The 9683-nt window shown below is 44.2% G+C and overlaps 1 protein-coding gene across 3 annotated transcripts in view; it reads left to right on the forward strand.

The window, feature by feature from the left end:
• The window catches only part of ACACA (acetyl-CoA carboxylase alpha), a 360465-nt gene that overhangs the window by 76282 nt on the left and 274500 nt on the right, over positions 1 to 9683 (forward strand). Inside the window, exon 5 of one of the 3 annotated variants that reach the window (XM_011953628.1) lies at positions 9544 to 9673. The exons of the other annotated variants lie outside the window; for them this stretch is intronic. The gene's annotated coding sequence lies outside the window, so the exon portion shown is untranslated. The remainder of the gene's footprint in view (positions 1 to 9543; positions 9674 to 9683) is intronic. 3 annotated transcript variants of the gene reach the window in all.

The raw sequence follows: 9683 nt of genomic DNA on the forward strand, positions 1-9683 counted from the left end.
CGGCCTGTTTTTTGTTTTTTGATTTTGGTAGAGACGGGGTTGTGTCATGATGCTCAGGCTGGTCTCAAACTCCTGGGCTCAAGCGATCTTCCTGCCTCAGGCTTCCAAAGTGTTGAGATTGTATAGCCGTGAGCCAGTTCTTTTCCTTGAGACTCTGGTTTTCTTTAAATGCAGATCTATGAAATAAAATTATGAGCATAAATTGATTTCATCCTAGAACTTTCTGAATTCACAAAATGGCATTTTACCTGGAGGCCTCTAAATGTTTCTAGAGGATAATGTTTGAAATAATGACTTAGTTTATGTCTGCTAGTTTTGTAACTCAAATATTCGTTGTAGCCTGGCCATGTGCAGTGCGATGGCTCACGCCTGTAATCCCAGCGCTTTGGGAGCCTGAGGTGGGCGGATCACAAGGTCAGGAGATCGAGACCATCCTGGCTAACATGGTAAAACCCCGTCTCTACTAAAAAACATACAAAAAATTAGCTGAGTGTAGTGGTGGACGCCTGTAGTCCCAGCTACTCAGGAGGCTGAGGCAGGAGAATGGCATGAACCCAGGAGGCGGAGCTTGCAGTGAGCCAAGATCCCAGCCTGGGTGCCAGAGCGAGACTCCATCTCAAAAAAAAACCCAAAAAACCAAAAAAAACATGCAGCCTTTGAAAGCCTAGTGTTTACATGGCATTATGAGGCATTGAGGGTGGTGGATCTAAATCAATTAGAAGAGGCTGGGCATGGTGGCTCACATCTATAACTCTGGCACTTTGGGAGGCCAAGATGGGAGCATTGCTTGAGGCCAGCAGTACAAGACCAGCCTTGTTAACATAGCAAGACCTCCATTTCTCTCTTTTTTGTTGTTTTTGGAAGAGAGAATAACTTTCCCAGCCTCATCTAGGAGATAACCCAGAGTCAATTACATAGTAACACATGTTAAAGAAATAAGTGAATAACATTTCAGTTGTCTGGCTAAATACTCTGACAGATACGAGATAAGGCATCATCAGAGTAGCATGGAATTAATTGAGGAAAGCTTTTCATTAAACTTATTTAAAATCTTCAGTTGACAATATATTCATGTGGTTCAACATTTTGTTTTATTTGTTTGTTTTTTTGAGACAGAGTCTTACTCTGTCACCCCAGATTGGAATGTGGTGGCAGGATCTTGACTCTGCAACCTCTGCCTCCTGGGTTCAAGCAATTCTCGTGCCTCAACCTCCTGAGTAACTGGGCTTACAGGCGTATGCCACCATGCCCAGCTAATTTTTTATATTTTTAGTAGGGACGGGGTTTCACTATGTTGGCCAGGCTGGTCTTGAACCCCTGACATCAGGTGATCCTCCCGTCTCGGCCTCCCAAAGTGCTGGGATTATAGGCGTGAGCCACCGTGCCCGGTCTGGTTCAACATTTTATTTTATATTTTATTTTATTTTGAGACAGAGTCTTGCTTTGTTGCCCAGGCTGGAGTGCAGTGGTGTGATCTCAGCGCACTGCAATCTCCACCTCCCAGGTTGAAGCAATTCTCCTGCCTCAGGTTCCTGAGTAGCTGCGACTACAGGCACGCTCCACAACCACCCTCTAATTTTTGTATTTTTAGTAGAGACAGGGTTTTACCATGTTGGCCAGGCTGGTCCAGAACTCCTGACCTCAGGTGATCCGCCCACCTCGGCCTCCCAGTGTTGGGATTACAGGTGTGGGCCACTGCACCTGGCCTGGTTCAACATTTTAAAAGCACAAAAGGGGGCTGGGTGTGGTGGCTCATGCCTGTAATCCCAGTTTCACCGTGTTGGCCAGGCTGGTCTTGAACACCTGACGTCAGGTGATCTGCCCACCTTGTCCTCCCAAAGTGTTGGGATTACAGGCGTGAGCCACCGTGCCTGGCTGTTATTATTTCTTATTTCTTTTTAATAATTATCAGATATTTTAATTTATGTTTAGTGTTATTAATTTCTTAATAACTTCTAGAGATTTTATGCATTTTCAAGCAAATATATATATTCTCTCCCTCCCCTCCAACTATTTATTATACAAAACTTTTTTTTTTTTTTTTTTTGAGATGGAGTTTCGCTCTCGTTACCCAGGCTGGAGTGCAATGGTGTGATCTTGGCTCACCTCAACATCCGCCTTCCAGGTTCAAGCGATTCTCCTGCCTCAGCCTCCCCAGTAGCTGGGATTATGGGCATGTGCCACCTCGCCTGGTTAATTTTGTATTTTTAGTAGAGACAGGTTTCTCCATGTTGGTCAGGCTGGTCTCAGGTTCCCGATCTCAGGTGATTTACCTGCCTTGGCCTCCCAAAGTGCTAGGATTACAGGCACGAGCCACCACACCTAGCCCGAAACACATTTTTTGGATTGTTCCTTGTTTTGTTTTCGAGACAGGGTCTTGCTCTTTTGCCCATGCTGGAATGCAGTGGTACAGTCACGGATCACTGCAGCCTCAACCTCCTGGGCTTAGGCGATCTTCCCACCACCTTAGCCTCCCTAGTAGCTGGGATTACAGGCAGCCACTACCCAAGCCAATTTATTTTTTTTTTTTTTTTTTTTTTGAGATAGGGGCTCACTATGTTGCCCAGGCTGGAGTACAGTGGTGCACTTATGGCTCACTGCGGACTCGACCTCCTGGAATCAAGCAGTCCTCCCATATCAGCCTTCTGTGTAGCTGGGACCATAGGCATGTGCCACCATGCTCAGCTAATTTTTAATTTTTTTATTTTTTATAGAGACGGAGTCTCACTTTGTTGTCCAGGCTGGTCTTGAACTCCTGAGCAGTCCTAATGCCTCAGCCTCCCAAAGTGTCAGGATTAGAGGCATGAGCCACTGTGCCTAGCCTGTTGTATACTTCTATTGCATCACATCCAGAGGTATATAAAGTCAGTTTGTCCTAATATTGGTGATATATAGTTTGAATACTTAGTTAAGATGGTATCTGTCAGGTTTCTCCATTGTAAAAATACCTTTTCCCTTTTGTAATTAATATGTAAGAATATGGCCAGGTGCAGTGACTCACACCTGTAATCCCAGCACTTTGGGAGGCTGAGGCAGGCGGATCACTTGAGGTCAGAAGTTCGAGACCAGCCTGGCTAACATGGTGAAATCCCTTCTCTATTGAAAATACAAAAAAAATAGCTGGATGAGGTGGTGGGTGCCTGTAATCCCAGCTACTCGGGAGGCTGAGGCAGGAGAATTGTTTGAACCTGGGAGGCGGAGGTTGCAGTGAGCTGAGATCGGGCCATTGCACTCCAGCCTGGGCAACAGAGTAAGACTGTCTCAAAAAAAAAGAAAACATAAATAAAGATATGTATATATACATACACACATGTGTAAGAGAGATATATATGTAGGATATATCTTATTTATGTAAAATATATGTAAGATATGTGTATATATAATATATATGTTGTATATATGTAAGAATATGTTGTTTTCACTAAGCATGGTGGCTCATGCCTGTAATCCCAGCACTCTGGGAGGCCGAGGCAGATGGATTGCTTGAGGACAGGAGTTTGAGACCAGCCTGGCCAATGTGGCAAAACCTCATCTCTACTAAAAATACAAAAATTAGCCAGGTGTTGGGGCACACACCTGTAATCCCAGTTACTTGGGAGGCTGAGGCATGATAATTGCTTGAGTCTGGGAGGTGGAGGTTGCAGTGAGCCGAGATCACGCCACAGCACTCCCATCTGGGCAACAGAGCGAGACTCCATCTCAAAAAAAAAAAAACTAAATAATAATAATAATAATAAAGAATATGTTGTTTTCTGAAAACCCTTTATCCAGTGGCTTTAACATATATTTATGGTATTTGCCAATATCAGTTATTGCATTGGTATTTGTAAAATGAATTATGTTTTCTAATTGCATTATTCTCAGAGGTAATTATTTTGAGATTTTGCTATCTGAAAATATGTCCTGTCCTCACAATTGATCAGCAACCTGTTGTGTCTAAAATTCTACATTGAAAATAATTTTCCTTCAGAATTTTGAAGGCATTGTTTAATAACCTTCAAGCGTCTGTTGTTATTTCTGATAAGTCTGAAAGGCATTCAAATTCTTGATCATTTGTATGTGAACTTTTTTCTCTCAGGAAGCTTGTAGAATCTTTTCTTGTGTTCAGTTTCTGAAATTTCAGTTATGTGCCTTGGTGTCCATTTTTATTCATTATGGTAGGCACTTGTTGGGCCTTTGAAATCTATCAATGACCATGGCAGTCTGGCATGATTACCAGATTAAAATTTTTGCCCTATGTTTTGTTCTTGCTTTTGGGAGCTTCCGTTGGACCTTCTGAACAGGTTCGCTAATCTTCTTTTTCTCTCCTGTTGTTCATCACTTTGAATCCTTTTTTTTGAGAGATGGAGTCTCACTCTGTCGCCCAGGTTGGAGTGCAGTGGTATGATCTCCGCTCACTGCAACCTCTGCCTCCCGGGTTCAAGCAGTTCTCCTGCTTCAGCCTCCCAAGTAGCTGGGATTACACGTGTGCAGCACCACCCCCGGCCAATTTTTGCATTTTTAGTATGGTTGGGGTTTCACCCTATTGGCCAGGCTGATCTTGAACTCCTGACCTCAGGTTATCCACCTGCCTTGGCCTCCCAAAGTACTGGGATTACAGGGATGAGCCACCACACCTGGCCTTCTTTGACTTTCTATTCTGATTTGTGAAAGCTTTTCTTCAATCTTCTGAGTTTTCTTCTTCTGAGTTTTTTTGTTGCTGTGATCATATTTTTAGCTTTTCAAAATTCTTTCTTGTTAAATTTTATGTGTATATATATAAATAGGGATGGCATTATGCTTTATTGCTCAGGCTGGTCTGGAACTCTTGGACTCAAGTGGCCCTCTTGCCTCAACCTCCCAAAGTGTTGGGATTACAGGTGGGAGCCACTGCACCTGGCCTAAAACAGTTATTTTAAAAATATTTCAGACCAACTGTGGTGACTCACACCTGCAGTCCTAACATTTTGGGAAGCTGAGGCTGGAGAATCGCTTGAGCAGGAGGTTGAGATCAGCCTGGGCAACATGACAAAATCCCGTCTCCACAAAAATTACAAGAAAGCTAGCTGGGTGTGGTGGTGTGCACCTAGTCCCAGCTACTCAGGAGGCTGAGGTAGGAGGATCACTTGAGACCATGTATTAGTCTGTTTTCACACTGCTGATCAAGACGTACTTGAGACTGGACAATTTACAAAATAAAGAGGTTTAATGAACTTACTGTGCTATATGGCCAGGCAAACCTCACAATCATGGCGGCAGGCAAGGAGGAGCACGTCATGTCTTACATGGATGGAAGCAGGCAAAGAGAGAGCTTGTGCAGGGAAACTCCCGTTTTTAAAACCATCAGAACTCGTGAGACTTATTCACTAACACAAGAACAGCATGGGCAAGACCCACCCCTAGGATTCAATTACTTCCCACCAGGTCCCTCCCATAACACATGGGAATTAAAGAGGAGATTTGGGTGGGGACACAGCCAAACCATATCATTCAGCCCCTGGCCCCTCTCAGGTCTCATGTTCTCACATTTCTAAACCAATCATGCCTTCCCAACAGTCCCTCAAAGTCTTAACTCATTTCAGCCTTAACTCAAAAGTCCACAGTCCCAAGTCTCATCTGAGACGACGCAAGCCCCTTCTACCTATGAGCCTGTAAAATAAAAAGCAAATTATTTACATTCTAGATACAATGGGAATACAGGCATTGGGTGAATATAGCCGTTCCAAATGGGAGAAATTGACCAAAACAAAGGGGCTACAGGCTCCATGCAATTCCATAATCTAGCAGGGCAATCAAATCTTTTTTTTTTTTTTGAGATAGAGTCTTGCTCCAGCCCAGGCTAGAGTGCAGTGGCACAATCTCGGCTCACTGCAAACTCCGCCTCCCAGGTTCACGCCATTCTCCTGCCTCAGCCTCCCGAGCAGCTGGGACTGCAGGTGCCCACCACCACGCCTGGCTAATTTTTTTGTATTTTTAGCAGAGACAAGGTTTCACCGTGTTAGCCAGGATGGTCTCGATCTCCTGACTTTGTGATCCAACTGCCTCGGCCTCCCAAAGTGCTGGGATTACAGGTGTGAAACCGCGCCTGGCCAGGGCAATCAAATCTTAAAGCTACAAAATGATCTCCTTTGATTCCGTGTCTCACATTGAGGTCATGCTGATGCAAGAGATGGGTTCCAATGGTCTTGGGCAGCCCCACCCCCGTGGCTTTGCAGGATACAGCCTTCCTCCTGGCTGCTTTCATGGGCTGGCATTGAGTGTCTGCAGCTTTTCCAGGTGCATGGTGCTAGCTGTTGGTGAATCTATCATCCTGGGGTCTGGAGAATGGTGACCCACTGCTCACACCTCCACTGGGCAGTGTACCAGTAGGGGCTCTGTGCGAGGTTCCACCCCATCTGATTCCCTTTTGAAACTGAATGATTTTAACAGTGCCCAAGTTACCTCTTGAATGCTTTGCTGCTTAGAATTTTCTTCCACTAGATACCTTAAATCACCTCTCTCAACTTCAGAGTTCCACAAATCTGTAGGCCAGGGGCAACATGCTGCTAGTCTCTGCTAAAACATAACAAGAGTGCTCCAGCTCCTAGGAAGTTCCTTATCTCCATCTGAGACCACCTCAGACTGAACTTCATTGTCCATATCGTTATCAGCATTTTGGTCAAAGCCATTCAACAAGTCTCTAGGGAGTTCCAAGCATTCCCACATTTTCCTGTCTTCTTCTGAGCCTTCCAAACTGTTCCAGCCTTTGCCTGTTACCCAGTTCCAAAGTCGCTTCCACGTTTTTGGGTATCTTTTCAGGCAGTCCCCCACTCTACTGGTACCAATTTACTGTGTTAGTCCATTTTCATGCTGCTGATAAAGACAAACCTGAGACTGGGCAATTTACAAAAGAAAGTGGTTTAATGGACTTACAGTTCCATATGGCTGGGGAAGCCTCACAATCATGGCAGAAGGCAAGGAGGAGCAAGTCACGTCTTACATGGATGTTAGCAGGCAAAGAGAGAGATTGTGTAGGGAAACTCGCATTTTTAAAACCATCAGATCTTGTGAGACTTACTCACTATCACAAGAACAGCATGGGAAAGACCCACCCCAGTGATTCAGTTACCACCCACCAGGTCCCTCCCACAACACCTGGGAATTCAAGATGAGATTTGGGTGGGCACACAGCCAAACCATATCAGCCCAGGAGGTCAAGGCTATAGTGAACTGTGATTACGTCACTGCACTCCAGCCTGCGTGACAGAGTGAGACCCTGTCTCAAAAAAAAAAATCCATTTGTGCTATGTATATAATATCTTCTCTTAGCTCTTTCAGGATAATAAAAATGGTCCCTTTAGACTTCAGGTTTTTTTCAAGATAGTAATTTTTTTTTTTTTTTGAGATGGAGTTTTGCTCTTGCTGCTCAGGCTAGAGTATAATGGCGTGATCTCGGCTTACTGCAACCTCCACCTCCCAGGTTCAAGCGATTCTCCTGCCTCAGCCTCCCGAGTAACTGGGATTACAGGCATGCACCACCACGCCCAGCTAATTTTGTATTTTTAGTAGAGACGGGGTTTCTCCATGTTGGTCAGGCAGGTCTCCAACTCCTGACCTCAGATGATCCACCCTCCTTGGCTTCCCAAAGTGCTGGGATTATAGGCGTGAGCTACTGCGCCCAGCCCAATAATTTTTTTAAAAAATTAATTAATTAATTAATTAATTACTATTTTTGAGATGGAGTCTCGCTCTGTTGCCCAGGCTGGAGTGCAGTGGTGTGATCTCGGCTCACCACAACCTCTGCCTTCCGGGTTCAAGTGATTCTCCTGCCTCAGCCTCCCAAGTAGCTAGGATTACAGACATTTGCCACCGTGCCCAGCTAATTTTTGTATTTTTAGTAGAGACAGGGTTTCACTATGTTGGCCAGGCTGGTCTCAAACTCCTGACCTCAGGTGATCCACCCGCCTCAGCCTCCCAGGGTTCTGGGATTACAGGCATGAGCCACCTCACCCAGCCAAGATAGTAATTTTAGACTTAGAGAAAAGTTGCAAAGGTAGAACATAGAGTTCCTGCGTACTCTTGATCAGGGCTTACTAATCGTTAATATCCTTTTTTTTACTTTTATTTTAGGTTTAGGGGTACATGTACAGATTTGTTATATATGTAAACTCATGGGCGTTTGTTGTACAGATAATTTCATCACCCAGATACTAATTAGGCCTAGTATTCAATAGATATTTTTTCTTTTTTTTTCTTTTTTGAGATGAAGTCTTGCTCTGTCACCCAGGCTGGAGTGCAGTGGCACGATCTCAACTTACTGTAGCCTCCGCCTCCTGGGTTCAAACGATTCTTGTGCCTCAACCTCCCTAGTAGCTGGGATTACAGGTGTGTGCCACGACGCCCAGCTAATTTTTGTATTTTTAATAGAGATGGGGTTTCACCACGTTGGCCAGGCTGGTCTCAAACTCCTGACCTCAGATGATCTGCCCGCCTCAGCCTCCCAAAGTGCTGGGATTATAGGCATGAGCCACCATGTCTTGCCTCAAAAGATATTTTTTCTTATCGTTTCCCTCCTCCCATCTGCTACCCTCAAGTAGGCAATTGTTAATATCTTACTTACATAGCCATAATACTTTTTTTTTTTTGAGAGAGTCTTGCTCTGTCGGTCAGGCTGGAGTGCAGTGGCACAATCTTGGCTCACTGCAACCCCCGCCTCCTGGGTTCAAGTGAGTCTCCTGCCTCAGCCTCCCAAGTAGCTGGGATTACAGGTGCGTGCCTCCCTGCCCAGCTAGCCATAATACTTTAGTCAAAACTATAAAATTAACATTGGTATAATAGTAACTAAACTATAAAACTGTATTTCCTGTTTTTTGTCTTTTTTTTTCCTCCAGAGATAGGGTCCCTTTCTGTCACCCAGGCTAGAGTACAGGGGCTCCATTATGGCTCATTGTAATCCGAAACTCCTAACCTCAAGTGATCCTCCTGCCTAGGCTTCCCAAAGTGTTGAGATTACAGGCATGAACCACCATGCTGGCCTTCTATACCTTTTCTTTTTTAGTGGCTTTTTTTCTATTCCATCATTTAATGTAGGATACCACATTGTATTTAGTGGTCATGTCTCATTAATCTCCCCTGATCTGTTACAGTTTCTTAGTCTTTTCTTTTTTGTAATGGCTTAGTGATTTTGAATAGTACTGGTCAAGTATTTTATAGAATGTCCCTAAATTCAAATTTGTCTGATATTTTCTCATGATTAGACTAGGGTCATGGGGTTTTTGGGAAAATACCACACAGGTGGTGAAGTTGCTTCCCTCCCCTCGACCCCTGTAGTTTTTAATGGTTTCTTGTTCCCTGTAATCTCTTTTCTTCAAGTTGCATTTTTAAAAATCTACAGGTAGTTATTTGTTTTTAGTCTTTCGTGTTGAAGTTTTTCTCAGACATCTGGTAATCTTTATTGTCTGTTTATATTTAAGAGGAAGTATTGAAAGCTGATTAGAGATGGTTAGCTTACTACATCATAATCTGGTTGGGCAACTCAATTAGCGACGTTGATGTTAGTAACTTTAGGTTTTTTTTCTCCTTGAGCTGGTCAGATTCTCCAAAGATGGATCCTCTAGGCTGGGCGCGGTGGTTCACACCTATAATCCCAGCACTTTGGGAGGCCGAGGCAGGTGGATCACGAGGTCAGGAGTTCAAGACCAGCCTGGCCAATATGGTGAAACCCC

Source organism: Colobus angolensis, unplaced genomic scaffold, assembly GCF_000951035.1.
Source record: "Colobus angolensis palliatus isolate OR3802 unplaced genomic scaffold, Cang.pa_1.0 Scaffold37, whole genome shotgun sequence".
In the NCBI taxonomy this organism is placed as follows: Eukaryota; Metazoa; Chordata; class Mammalia; order Primates; family Cercopithecidae; genus Colobus; species Colobus angolensis.